The 14,479-nt window shown below is 36.5% G+C and overlaps 1 protein-coding gene across 22 annotated transcripts in view; it reads left to right on the top strand.

Moving 5' to 3' along the window:
- SIPA1L1 (signal induced proliferation associated 1 like 1) overlaps window positions 1–14,479 on the top strand; it is a 219,458-nt gene that overhangs the window by 20,766 nt on the left and 184,213 nt on the right. For 13 of the 22 annotated variants that reach the window (XM_074584794.1, XM_074584793.1, XM_074584792.1 and 10 more), the window contains exon 2: window positions 1,462–1,564. The exons of the other annotated variants lie outside the window; for them this stretch is intronic. The gene's annotated coding sequence lies outside the window, so the exon portion shown is untranslated. The remainder of the gene's footprint in view (window positions 1–1,461; window positions 1,565–14,479) is intronic. 22 annotated transcript variants of the gene reach the window in all.

The following is a 14,479-nucleotide window of genomic DNA, read 5'->3' as shown; positions in this document are numbered from 1 at the left end:
TTAGTTGCTTGTGACTTCATCTGACTGATCTAAAATTCCTTGAGAAAACAGGAGAATTGGTTTAGCGCTCAGGAGTGGAAGGTCCTTGTGGGGCACTAGTATTGTTTTCCAAAGGCAACATAAGGTTCTGTGGGCAGGTAGTCTGCATTGCTGATGCTTCTTTTTTTTTTTTTTTAAGTTGATGCTTTTGAAAAGTTGTGTAAGAGTTGCTTCAATTAATGAGTTTCATTCTTTTGACAATGATTTCCATTTTCACTGGTGGGAGAATACATAATACAGAGTACTAGCTTGATTAGTCTTTGTTTTCATGTGTTTTAGTAGATAAAACGGAGACTGTTCTTAAAAGCTAAATTCCACTTTGCCTAAGTACATCCACACTAAGCAAATAGATCAAACGCTAATTAACTGAACCATTGGTTAACGAGCGCTGGAAGACAAGAGAAATTAATGGGCAGGAGTGATGTGCTGCTGTTGAACTCTATACCTGTACCAGGTTGTCTTTTGGTTGAGAGCCTTTACTAAGAAGAAATGCTACTGATTTGGCATACTGTTTTATAGTGTGATTGTACTGATCACCGCATCTTCTGAAAGATAAACCTTAACTCCAGCCTGGAAAAAGGAGAAGTAAAATATATTACAGAATATATTACAATATATTCTGATATTACAACATGTGTTCCAGGTGTAATCACACTTCCATATTTTTTAAATTGAGGCTAATAACAAATATTATTAATGCTTGTAATATTCGTACTTTAGTGTGATAATGGCTTTCAGTTAAGTTGTATGTAAGAAGCTTCTTGGCTGTATACATTTGCTGGGACATAAGCATTTCATTTTTTAGAATCTACTTGCAGTTCTGTTCATGTGTAAAGAGGGAAACTGAGTTACAAAACTTGAAGTAGCCCTGTGCATCTAAGGCTACTGCTGTACTACTGCTGAGAGCCACAAAGCTTATTTCTGCTAATAAACATTCGGATCTAGCAAGTTCTCCTGCCATCTTAAGATATCTATTCCTTTAGAAGAATCAAGTAGTTCAGAGCTGTGTTACTCCTGTGCTTGTTTAAGTTACTGTTATTACTATGGGATGCTAATGGGTGATGTTTTCAGCAGGCAACTGTTCAAACTGATTGTTCAGCTAAAGGATGATCTTGCCAAAAGGGCTTTTCGTCTTTTGAACAAATTGCACAAATTGATTCCTCTTCTATACCTAAAGGAATATCGAAGCATATGGTGCATCCATAATTGAACTTGCCACGTAGTCTTATTCGGTTTATCAGTTCACTCTGTGAATTCCTCATATGGTTACAACTGGGACTAAAAGTTTTCTTGATAAGGTTTTTACAGAAGAAGAGAACAAGTTTAGAATACTTACTTTGGAAAAAAAAGGTTATTGGTTTTTTTTGTGTGTTAGTGTTGTGACTCTGTTGCCATAAAATCCAACTTTTGATGTATTTTTAGGTGAAAACCACTCTTTGGACTTGACCAGATATTAACTCTGACAAGAATGAAAATCTGAAGATTTTTATGAACCTGCAGCTACCTAAAGGAATTGATAAGCACAGTAAGAACTGACTTGCATAAAACTTTCTTTTGTGGATATTTGGTTACTGTAATACAGAATGTGCCGCTTTCTGCTGTGTAAGTGGAAAGAACAAAGGAAATTATGAAGGATAAAGACAGCAGTCAAATTCAGTCTTTTTCCATTCCAGCATAAGGTGAAATATCATCGTTCTGAATGCTTAAACCTGGAAAATGGTAGTTGAAGACATAGAGTGCTTTCCACAGAACAGATAATATGGTGGCAGAACACTAAGCTTGTTGAAGAAAAGGAGGTGAAATTCTTGGCATCTGTTTGTTTTGAACTCTAATAAAGTCAAGTGCCGTGTTGGCTATGAAACCTGGGGAAAGCAGAGCATTTTTTAAACTGGTTTTAGTATATAGAGGTCATACCTATTACGGAGTAATAACTTCAGGAAGTTACTTTTTGTTTGAAGTACCCTAAAATGCATTTCATTTGAATTTGAAAAGCTTATTTTTTTTTTCCTTGTCAGATATTAGCTTTGCCAGATAATTTTTTGGCATGCAGTAAAAAGCTAACATTTTGAGGAGGCTTGAACAGAAGTGGGCTGAGAATGAAACCTCCCTTTTCTTTTGAAGAGCTATTCCAGAGTCTATAGTTAAACCATAGCTGTATTTTTCTGTGATACTTCTCATGACTTCATTAGCTTCATAGCTGCATGTGATTCATTGTAACAGTTTCTGACCTTTTGTTCTTGTGGGCTCTATGTTGTTAATGGACTCAAAAGTAGAATGACTTTTTAAAAAATAGATTGTAAGAATTTAAAAGGATCTTGGTGGACAGGAAGGATCATCCCATGGCAAAGTTGACTTAGTACAGTAACTTTAAAGCTCTTTTGTTTCTACCACAGGAAATGTAATTCCTGCAATGCTAATGGGGATTTGGCTTCATTTTTCTTTATAAACATGAAGAGTTTCTGTGCTTGACATGATGGAGCAGGGGAAAGTAATATGCCCGTGTGCAGGTGGATTTTTTCATGGTTCCTAAAACAAGGACAGCTGAAGGAAGAATAAAGGTGGTTTTAACATACACTGTGGTGTTACAGATAAACTAACAATAGTTTAGGTCCTCTTTGCTCCTTGCAGATTAGAAAATTATTGAAAATGTTAATAACTTCTTTCAGGAGTACTTAGAAATGCCCTTCAGTGTAATGAGTTCAGATATTCTTCCCTAAAATGGTTTATACTTTGTCTTTAATTGCAGTTTGGGCTGGTTTTGATAGAAAGGTATTTTGTGAATTTTCAAAACTTTTTAGTAATTGCTACCTAATCTAAACTATACAGAGATATCCCCCATTAATTTATTGTGTTTCAAATGGCCCTCTTTCCTGAATGGTAGTGAGCCAGTCTTATGTGCCCAAAGGAGCAATGCGTGGTTAAGACAGAATATAGTTTTGGTGGTTTTTGTTGTTTTTTTAATATGAAAGCTCTACACTCATATAAGCACCTAAGACTGAAATGTGCTTAAGTGCACGTTTTAGAGGCCAGGATTTCACTTGCTCTCCTTTGCAGTTTTGATTTTGAGATGTGTCTCCCGAATTTATTTGTTTGACAGTCTAGGAAAGGGACTCACAACATACTTAGGGATGAACTAGGGTGCCTTATGTGTCAGATCTACACCTGAAACTGCATTGTGACTGGCCTGTTTCACTGGCGGTGACAGCTTATGGAGTCCTTGCTTTCTGCTCTTGTCTAGATTTTGCTTCTGGGCCTCCCTCCCAGGTACGTCACTGCTGCACAAGTCACTGAATCATTTTGCTGTCTCTTTACCCCCTCCACCTCGTACGTGCTTGCACGATTGAGAAGGCAGTAGAGAGGCAAGAAGCTACACCAAAAGACTTGCTCATCAAACCACATCCTAAAAATAGTGTGGTAACTTTAGGTGTTTCTGGGTCTTTATATGTTGCCTTCTCTGAAAGACCAGCAAAGCTAGGAAATATATTTTTAAAGAGTAGCTAAGCAAACTGGAAAAGGAAGTCACTTATCTGAAAGTCTCAAAGCTAATATAACTTTTATTTGTAAAACAAAAAGAACATCGGTTGTAACAAATGCAACTTCGCAAGTGTAGTGCAGCTGCTGTCTCATTCTGAGAGAATTCAGAGCCATGACAATTCTTCTGTACTTCTTTTGTTTTTATATCCTTCTGCAATGAGGTTGTTAATTGAGGCTGCTGTGGGTCATTTTTGGACGCTAGAAACTGGGATGAGACAAAGTCACTTTCTTTACACAAAATACAGCTGTTGGATGAGAATAATCTTGTTATGTTTTAAGCTGTACTTGAAATCTATAGGTGATAGATTCCTTAGTTCTCTTCTCTTTCTTTTTTTCTTCCCTGCGTTGGGGGTGTGTCACTCCATTCATTTCAGTGTTCTGAGGTATTTATGAATTTTCTCTGTATTTCTGTAATGAAACTTACTGTTCTGCTTTTTTCTCTCCTCTTTCAAATTTATATTACAACAGCATAGGTATCAGTGCCAGCTCTGTGCCTGGCAGATTGCTTCTGTGAATGCATTCCAACAGGTGTGTTGTTTTTGTTTTCCTGGCATTTATTTTGCAATTTAGTATGAACATAATACTTTACATCTGTATTTCAGTCTAGTTCGAACAAGTTTAGCTCAAGTAGTGGTTGAGTTGTGGTTTTAATGGAATGGTTGTTTGGCAAGCTTCGTCTGTAAACACTATGGTGCTTTCAGCACATAATATTTTGGGGCAGCCATAGCACAATTGCATAATCTTAAATTACGTGCTTTACAAATAAGAGGTGTTTGTAAGGATTGAATGCAAGTCTTGAGCAGTTGAAAATTTGGTGTGTGAAAAAGAATCTTAACTTCTTGTCAGTATCCCAGGCTTTATTTTAAACCTTTTCTTTTTCCATTACATGCATTGTTCAACCTAATATGAATCTTCTGAAGATACAGGAATGTGTGGGATTTGTTTCAGGTTTTGTAGGGCTTCCTTAATGAAGTATGTTGTTCAGCTTGGGTTGCTAGTCTGTAGTTTCAGGTGACTCATTTGTGACCCTTGTGACATTCCACACCCCTCCCCTGCCCCAAATGGTGGCTAGAAAACTTTGATTTAATAAGTAGTTCTGGAAATGCTGAAGGAAATGCCAAATAGTGTATGTACTGAAAAATGAGAGAACAACACTTCTGGTAATCTGAAAGTGATTTAGATGCTTATTAATCAAAACTATTTTACATGTATCAGTTTTTGGGACTGTTAAATCTAAGTCTGAAATACTGCTAAAACTGTACCTAACAGTGCCCCTCCCTCCCCCCCTTTTTTTTTTTTAATATGAGCGGGAAAACTTAAGAAAACAGTATATTGCAGTAAGCAGTTATTTTTGCTGTGTTCTACTAGCTTCAGGACTACCAGCACTAGAGATGACACGTTTGGGGTGTTGTATTAAAAAGTGCCTGATCTTCAGTGGATGCACTTCTTGATTCAAACTATAATTCTGACCTTTATGTTGTCCTGTGGTCACAACTATATATTGCGGAGAAGAAAATGCTCTTAAGTTTCTTGTTAAACTCTGGTTATCTTACTGAGATTTCATCAGTCGTTGTGTATCATGGATAATTATTTCTTGTTTGTTTTCGTGATTTTAGCTGTGTCGGGGTTTTTTGGTGTTTTTTTTTTTTATCCCCCCAAGGCCATAATTGCCCATAATTTTTGTTTGCATGGAAGCTGTGCTGTATCTGATTGTTTGTCACTTTCTCTAGTCCGTCTATTATCTTTTTGAACAATGTGAGTGACAAACAGTAGTCAAGAAGAACCGCGGTAATTGTATGTGGTGATGATTTCTGTTTTATTTTCCTTTCTAAAATATCCCAATTCTTTTGATGGTGTAAAGCTGATATTTTCAGTGAATTATGCATAGTGGCTTAAAATCTTTTTCTGAAGGGTTAACAACAAATATGAAACCTGTTAATACATAGATTCACTTGAGGTTATTTATCCCTTTCTATTGCATTTATTGCCAGTGGATTTCATCTAACACTTTATTTCACAATCAGCCCGTCACTGTGCAAACCTTCTGTGGCTATCCACAGTGACTTACAGATAATTTTGAATCTGAATCTCAACCTTTTTAACTTTGCAAAGTTTACAGAAGTTTCTGTGTCTGGCACTTTACTCCATGTTTATGAGCATAGGTTGAAGTGTAGATCCTTGAGAAAGGTTATCAGTGCATCATCCTCTTCCCTTCTTTTTTGCCCCCTTAGTCACCATTTTTAAAAACCTTATTGCTTCTGCTTTCCTCCCACTTTGTATTTGTTTATTGGTTATAATTTCCAAGTAATTTGTCGTGCTGTCATCCTATCAGAATTTGGTTTCTTTAAAACCCTTCAATGAGAGATCTTGCTGTTCTAAGCTTCCATGTATATTCTTGGAACTGTTTGGATTTATTACATTGAATAGTTTTTATTGCCTCCTTGAGCAAATCCTAAATGATTGGACTTCTCCTTATGGAAATCAGTGCTTTACTATATAACTTATTGTGAAGAAATGATGATGTTTTCCTTTGAACAGGCAAACAAAGTAAGATGAATAATAAAGAGTGTCTCTAGCAGAGCCAAAAGGCACACCTTGTAGTTGTGGCAATGGCATGAGATAACTCTGAATGCGTTTTAACCTGTTGCATTGTGCTGCCTTAAACCCAAGCTGCTGCTGCACAGTAGAACTGGAAATATTTGTAAGACGCGTGTTCCCTGCCAGTTGTGAGGCAACCACACCCCAACTTGTTTGCTACACTTAGGAAGGTGCATTTTTAATATATTGTAAACAGTTCCTCATGGTTGCTGTGTAATAAGAAGCTGATTTAATGAAGTTTTTGAAAGGAACAAGTACTGTAAATCTCAGCTTTACTTAACAGGTTCTTTTGTTTGAACACTTTAAACTGTTGAATAAAATATGTGACTGCAATTAAGTTTACCTGTGCAGGCAGTACTGGGATACAGCTGAGGCAGCTCGCTGTGCCTGTTTCTGGGCTCAGGTGGTGGGGAAGTCTCCCAGGGTGCCACCTTCCCTACACTTTCCTCCTCACCTTCTCCCCTGCTGGGAAATCAATGTGCTGCAAATACACAGATGTATTTTAGACCTATCAGTAACCCAGTGGCAGAGCTGTGCTACGTAGAGAGGTGGCTACTATGCATGCTCTGAGAGCCAGTGTGGTAGTGTGAAATATTCATTTGCACTAGATTTTGAGGATATCTGAGAGGCATTGTGTTAACATTCAGATAGCAAGGGGAAGATACTCAGAACAATTCTAGTCCGTTTGCCTTTAGAAGTGTTTCTCTGAGACTTCTAGATAACATACAAAATAGTAAATCTCTGTTGGCTGGGCTCTGGGGTTGTAAAATGCCAAATATAATACTTGTGAAGCAGTACATGAATTAACTTGTTTCTGATAGTGTCTCAAGTGATATATGTTAATTCTAGAATGATATTCTAAAAAATCACATAATAATCCTAACGTAATTAGTGCTTCGTGGATGATAATGTTCCGTGTAAGCTCATTTTGCTTTTGAAAATTAACTGCAAGTACACTATGATGCTCTGTGATACTTACTTCTGAGGTAAGTGTGTTCTTTAGTATTGCAGAAAAAATTTACCTGAATACAAGATAAACCAAACAAATCCTCCAAAGTTTCATGTTGGTATCCACAAAGAGAAAATCCTCTTTTCTGACCTGTTCTTGGGCATGAAATCATATGAATAACAAGGACACTTACTGCTTTTAGTTGTACGCAAAGAATGGTTTTTATTTTTCTGTGGCCAGTGGCTATATTGCTTTCTACCAAAGCATCTAGTCTTTTATTTCTAGGTGCTTTTATAGTTAGAAAATAGCGCCTGATGGCGAAAATAGATAAGTGTTGTTCTCTCAAGCAACATAATTGTTGCTCAGGAATAGAATAAGTAGGTCTTTGAAATATAATAATGCTTCTCCTGTTGTTCTGTAGGTTCCTGTGGTATTTCTTTTGCCTTGAAATGAATTCTTATTTCCCAAATCTTTGTTGCAGATAGCTAGCAAACATACATTTTTATTTTTGAAGTTCTTTGCTGTTTTAATGGATCAGCCAAACTTTGCTTTAATGGCAGCTCGAGTGCTAGAACACAAAATGACAGTTTCCATAAAAATGTGCCAGCTCGTAGAACTGCTGTGAAGTGACCAAATGTGGGTCTGTCTGAAGCCTGAAGAAGATAGGAAACTGCCTAACTGGACATGTTCACCTGTGCACCTGAATGCCACCCGTTTACCTGCTTTATGTTTTGATTACTGCTTGTCCTTTACTACTTTTGATATTCCATACGCAGGTAGGTCCTGGGACTCTGCTGTAGTTCAACAACAGTTCTAAGAATCTGCCTCAGCTTTCATAGATGAGGTGGTCTGCAGATAAATGATAAATCTATCGACAATACTTGAATATTTTAGTTTTATGAAAGTGGGGAAAAAAAAACAACCAAAAAAACACACCAAAAAACTTTCATAGGTAAATTTCCATAATTAAATACTAGCTCACTTGTATCTATCTTTTATTTTGAAATTGATGCTGGTAAGGTTCCTGTAAGATATTTATTGCCACTGACTTGCTCTGCTGATGCTAATTGTTAGTCGTGACAATTTGTGAATAGGGTGGTGACATGTAAACCGCAGACTGAGCATAAACTGCAAGTTGGCCGTAAGGAACTGAAAATAATCTGTGAATTAACTACTGCAAAGGACTGAAAATTATCTGTGAATTAACTACTTCACCCAGGAAGTTACTGGGAGGCAAAATGGTCCCTCCAAATTACCCGGCTGCAACTATTTGTTGAAACGGAGTAATTTTGGGTAATCTAGGAGAATATAAAATTCAGGAAGCTACATGCTGTGCCTGGATTTTGAGTAAAGCCCTACTATCATTGATGAATACTTACTGTATTTTTGTATGCAAAAAAAACCCCCCACCTTCTCCCCTGTTATAAAGAGCAGTACTACTTTCTACTATTTATTTCCTGTTAAATGTTGGGGGAGGAAGTAGGGAGTGTGATATGACTAACCTACATTAAAAATAACTAAACCCATAGTTGCATAGTGCTTCTTCACTGATAAAAGAACTGAAATGTATTTCTCTTTGTTGTAGTTAGCTTAATGTAACTAAGTAATTACATTTCTGTTACACTTCTACAATAATGTTAGTTTTAAAACCAGAAGCAGTATTATCTCAGTACGCTATGTTATTGTGTGTAATGGGTTATAATAATAAAACTAAATTCTAATTTTGAAACTATATTCAAGAAGACTTTCCTTAGTATTTGGAGTTTTGCGTGACAGTAAAGAAATTTTTGCAGACTTTTTGTACTTGAGGAAGATACTAGTTTATTAGTTAATATTTTGAAATGAATTCTGGTAATCTGAGGCATCCCTGACACATTCAGGAAAACAAATAAATATAGTATATGCACATTTTAATTGTGGATGAGGTCAAGCCTCACTAGGTACCTGATCATGGTAGTTGACACTCTACAGGTTTTAGCATTGCAGTTGAATCTCTGTGGGCTGCCTGGTGCAGAACAGTGCATTTATTTAATGAATGGTTCTATTTCTGAACTTCCCTTGGCAAGTTGCAGTTGGCTAGTGAGGTTGAAAGATTTAGTCTAAGGATTTTTGTCTTCTAAAACTACATATTAAATTTTAGGGATAGCTTGTAAGATTCCGAAATTACGAAGTTAGTAAAACAGAAAATAATGTTTCTTCCTAAAGCATTTTTGAAGTAGTCCACTCGGGGAGTGGGGGGGAATTGTAAACATGTAAAAATCATAAAACCTGAAGCTGGCTAAGCATATATGGCCCTTCATCTCCACTGACAATCAGGAACAGGTCTGTTTGATATTTCAGGGTCTTATCTGTATACTGTACTAAAGCCTCCCGACTACTTAAGAACAGCAGCATTGTATTCTCAGTTGTTTGGAAAGGTTTCATTATCAGATGAATTTAAACGCAAAACTCTATTGCCATGACCGATTAATGTAGAACAGGGCTATACTGCCAAAGATTATTTCTGTTGGTTTTTTTGTTGTACTCCATAACAAAATATGTTGAGATCAGTACTGGTAATAAGAATTCCAATTTTAGATTTATTTCATTTTTCAGGCTTTGCATTTCTGAGGTAGGTGAATTTTTTATTTGAAACTTTAAATTGGTTGTAACATAACAGCCTCACAAAAAGTTTTTCTAATTTCTGAGGGGGAAGTTTCAAACATACCTTTTAATCTTGAGTATGCAAATAGTTGAATGATTATTATAGCCATTTTTATTTTCAATTGTACATTTGCTCTGATTAGTGTCTTAACCTGTATTTGGCAAAATATAAGTTACTTTATTGTTGCCTTTTGTTAACAATGGCTTACTTCTTAAAAAAAAAATATAACCCATAAGCAGAAATCTGATCTCACAAAATAGTGTTACGACCTCTTAAGACGGCTTGTTGACACAACGTAATTTCATGCACATATACAGATATTTACACAAGGAAATTTTGAGTTGATGAGAGTTCAATGTGGATGATGAGCAGAAGACTATTTTAATGTGTGGTACAGCTGGTGACCATGAACATGTGCTTTGAGCTGGTGTTTACTCCCCTGGTATGTAACTGCCGGCCTTCTCTTTGTGGCAGTCCTGTATTTAGCATGGTAATTTTTTTGCTTTGCAGTGTAGAGTAGGGGTAGAAGATCTTCTGGAGCCAAACAGTTTGATCCAGATTCAATTGGCTTATAGATGCATAAAAACCAGGTATGAATTTAAAACAGCAAAGTAGTAATGCAAAACAAGGTGAGAACTTGGTTCATGTGCTAAACATTATTCCACCATGGCCAGCTTCTACATTATTATAATCATGTATATTATTTTAAGCATATATAACATGTATTTTATATATGTGTATATGCATATTTCAGAGTGCTTATGGTCTTCATACTCTAGAAAAGAGTTGCTGCATACTGTACCTATAAAATTTATTTACTCTCATGTCTGGTTAATGAGTCTATTTAATCAACAAAGTCCATTAGTTCCTGAAAATAGTATTTGTTTATAGAAATCTGAGAAGCAAAGTCCATCTAATAGCTTGAGCTGAGTTAAGCTTTCAGCTGCATGGAAATACTGGATTTCAGGGAATCATCTTTTGAGGAAGCAGGGAACAGAAGACAGTGCTTCTCTTACCATGTTTCCTTTAATGGTCCTGTCAGAAGTACGTTACTCTGCAAAAGATGAGCTGAGCTGAAAATCTTTTATCACTTACTATGCATTTGTAAGGGAAAAAAAAAATGCACAGACCTCTGGTGCTGCTGTTCTTATTCTTTTTATGAACCAATCTTCCTTTCTGCTCAAGATACAATTCCTCATCTGTTTCCAATGTCAAAGGATAGACAAAGAGCTTTGAAAGCAATAATTACTTAAAGGCATGTGAGAGAGAAATAACTTGCATTGGAATTGTCAGTCTATTTTTGTTCATGCTCTCCGTGAGTGGTTTTTGTATTTTCCCATGCTTTCGTGGTTTTTTTTCCAGTTAAAAATTTAGTGTGGGGTGACACGGACTCTGTAAATTTTTTTTCTTTTGAGTTACAAGGCCTTTGAAGACTTTATTACTCATCAAGTGAAATGAATTTTCAGAGTATGGATTCTGATGCTTGCATACATTTTATATACTAGGCTTCGCTTTGGGGTACTATTTTACTGGCATTGGTCACCACGTAGCACAGAGCTGCTTTGTGAGGAGCACTGACTTCTTTGTAGCCTGCCAAAAAGTGTATGTGGGTTGGCAGCATGAATGCCATCCTTTGGATGAAAATTTTTGATTCCAGAATTAAGCCACAAAGAGTGGATGGAAAAAACAACGATACTCAGTCTGTTATTTTTCTAAAAAACATTAAATAAGTTAGTCTTTCAGTGTAGAAATGCTGAAAAATAAAAGCCAGCAGTTGCTTGATGTTTCTTCACGTTTAGACACTTTAACATTTTCCAAAATACATTGAAATTTGTGAGTGATTTCTTTCAAAAATAAAACAAGATTAAGCATTTCAGTAGTTTGCTCAGTAAGCAGGAAATTTTGAAAGTGAGTATTATTTGGTTCTATTAAGCTATTTGGCTGCTGTCTTTAAGTAGAATTTTAGTGTTGTTAGATGCTTTGCAATTCAGCATTTGGTTTGCTACCTCAAGAGGGAATAATACTAAGGTCGTGTTTTGTGGTAGTTGTATAAGGCACTTACAGTTTGTGAGCACAAAAGATGGGGTGAAAGGCAAATCATGTGACTTATTTCATGAATGCAATGGGATTTGAAATGTCTGAGAATATAATGTTTTCATTAAATATCCCATTTCCTACTACATAGTTTTCTAATACAGATTCTGATTTCCCTAGTGGAAATGCATTGTTCTGAAACCATGAGCAAAAAAAGTAGTTTAGCTAAAATGTGGCGAAGAGTCATAAAATTAAGTTTAAAAGCTGTATTGAAAATGAGATTTGATCTTTGTGGTAGGTTACAGAACTGATTCCAGACTTTCTCTAAATGTGCATCATGTTCAAAAGGCAACTCTCTCAGATTGTGCGGTTGGACAATGTTCTGTGTAGTTTTGGTTTCAGCCAAAAGTAATACAGGATCCCTTGCATCAGGTGAGGCATCACGATGGGAGCAACCTAAAATTGCACTGCCGCTACGTAATTTCTTTCTGCTGAAGCATTCTACTTACCTTTCTTGCAATAGCACAAATAGGTAGGCATGTAGACAGTGAATCACATCAGCTCATGGATCTGCGCAGACTTTTTTTTTTGATTTTTTTTTTTTTTTTTTTTTGCTTCTTGGGCAGAGCAGCAAAGTGATCCAACTTGCTGCTTACCACATACTACTGTGGACACAAGGGAGGATTGAGGTTGTGTGGCTGAGATGCAGCATCTTCTGCCAAGCAGTGCAGTGTGAAACTTCAGTATTTTACTGCTTGTGGTGTCATAAAAATTTGCTTTTGCATATCTTCTTAATATAATAAAATAATCAAGCTATGTAAAAATTAAGCCTGAATAGCTGTTTTCCTTCCTTCCTTTTTCTCCTTTCTAAAAACAATCTGAGATATCTTCTGTAGTTTTGTTGCATCGACTTCCTTTCTGTGTCTCATCATGCTATTTCCAGAAAGCAGAGACCTATGATAGGTTGTGGGTTTTTTATTAAAAAAAAAAAATCCATAAGACAAGAAAATGCTGTATTGGCTAATGGGACCTGTGCAATTAAAGTAAAAAAGTTAAAAGTTTTGGTTTTCACTTTAAACTAGTGATAAGCACAACACGAGAGATGTATTATTTTGTACAGTCTATTACAGTGTATTTTTGAGGGAATGTACTCAAGTAAAAGTCTGTAAAAGAATTGTATCAAATTTGTAATTGGTTTTTGAAAGGCACACAGCATTTCTGTGTATTTAATTCATTATTTTCTTTATATTCCTGTTTGGTATTTTGTTTTGCTTGCTATACGTCTGTAAAAGTTTGCTGTATCGTGCCTTCACTAAACACTAAATGTTGCTTTTTATAAAATGCATTGTGTAACTTTGTTTGTTCCTTGGCTTTCTTATGGAAAGGATGTCCTGTATTTGTTTACATTTCTGGATTGTCATCAATTTTGTGAATGCCATTCCATTTAATATTCTCTTTTTATTTTATGATAAAAAGATTTGATGAGAGTGAGTTATTGGACTGTTCCTTATTACAGATGGCTTGAAATGAGAGCTAGAGGAAAAACTAGAAGTAAGCGTGAAGTTAGCAAATATTTCTGAAATGAGTAGTGTGTTAGACGGGGGGGTGGGGTGGGGAGGGAGAGTGTGATCGACTGCGGAAAGAAAGGTGTAAAGCAGACAAAAAGTCACAGCATGTAAGTGTTGTTAAGGGAAGGAGGGTCTTGTGTAGGAGGCTGATGTGACCTGGACAAGGAGGTGCGACAGTGTTGTGGTAATACTGGCTGTGCATCCTCCTCCTTCCCTGTTTATACTTTAAAAAAACCCAAAAAACGAAGAGCAATTGGGCTATTCAGTAGAGCTTCTTCTAAGCACCAAATACACTTATTTGCAAAGTAAGAATGGCAGAATGTCTCCGGGTTGGTGTCGGTTTCTCTATCCCTTGCTTCCAAGTGGGTGGTTATCAGGAAATCTTGCAGTCCTGTGTCTGGTAGAGATAAGAGTAAAGCATGAGTGCTGGGAAAGAGCTTAAGTCACTTACATGAAATGTAACTTAGATTTTGCTTTAGAAAAAATGGCCATATGCTGAAAAATGTCAACACATGTTCATAGAAATGAGTAATTATGAAGTGGAACATGACTGAGTCTCTTTTAATGTTCATATTCATTTCAAAAATATAAAATTACTTCTTCTAAAATAAATTGCTAAAGTTTGTGTGTCCAGCCCTGTAGATAATGAAATCTTGCAGTTGATACAGAGTAGCACATAAGACTAGAAACAGAAAAGATAGGGATGGATTTCTAAATGAATATGCTAAAAATAATTTTCCAGAGTGTAGACACAAGTGCTACTGTGAAGATGGTGCAGATGCTCATAATTGGATTATTGAACATCATGTATTCTTACCCTATTTTAAAAAATGGCAATGAAATGTGCTCAGTCACTGGTGTTGAATGCACTGTTGCGTTAGGAATTCACAGTTTTGTCTCTCAGTTTAGGAGGATCGAGGGCTTTAGTTTGTCACGAAGCTAAAAAGACTAAAGTGACTAAAGTGGTGGTGTGGGACAGACAGGGCTATATCCAGGGTTATCTGACCTCTGTGTTGGCATGGAAGGGCATTAGCTACTTCTCCCCTGCCTCCCCCCCCCCCCCCGCCGTATTTGTAGCAAACAGTTTGCTGTCAAAGCTACTGCCTGTTTTGG

The sequence above is a fragment of the Larus michahellis genome, chromosome 4 (assembly GCF_964199755.1).
Source record: "Larus michahellis chromosome 4, bLarMic1.1, whole genome shotgun sequence".
Classification (NCBI taxonomy): Eukaryota; Metazoa; Chordata; class Aves; order Charadriiformes; family Laridae; genus Larus; species Larus michahellis.
This window is presented reverse-complemented; position numbering and strand designations above follow the sequence as displayed.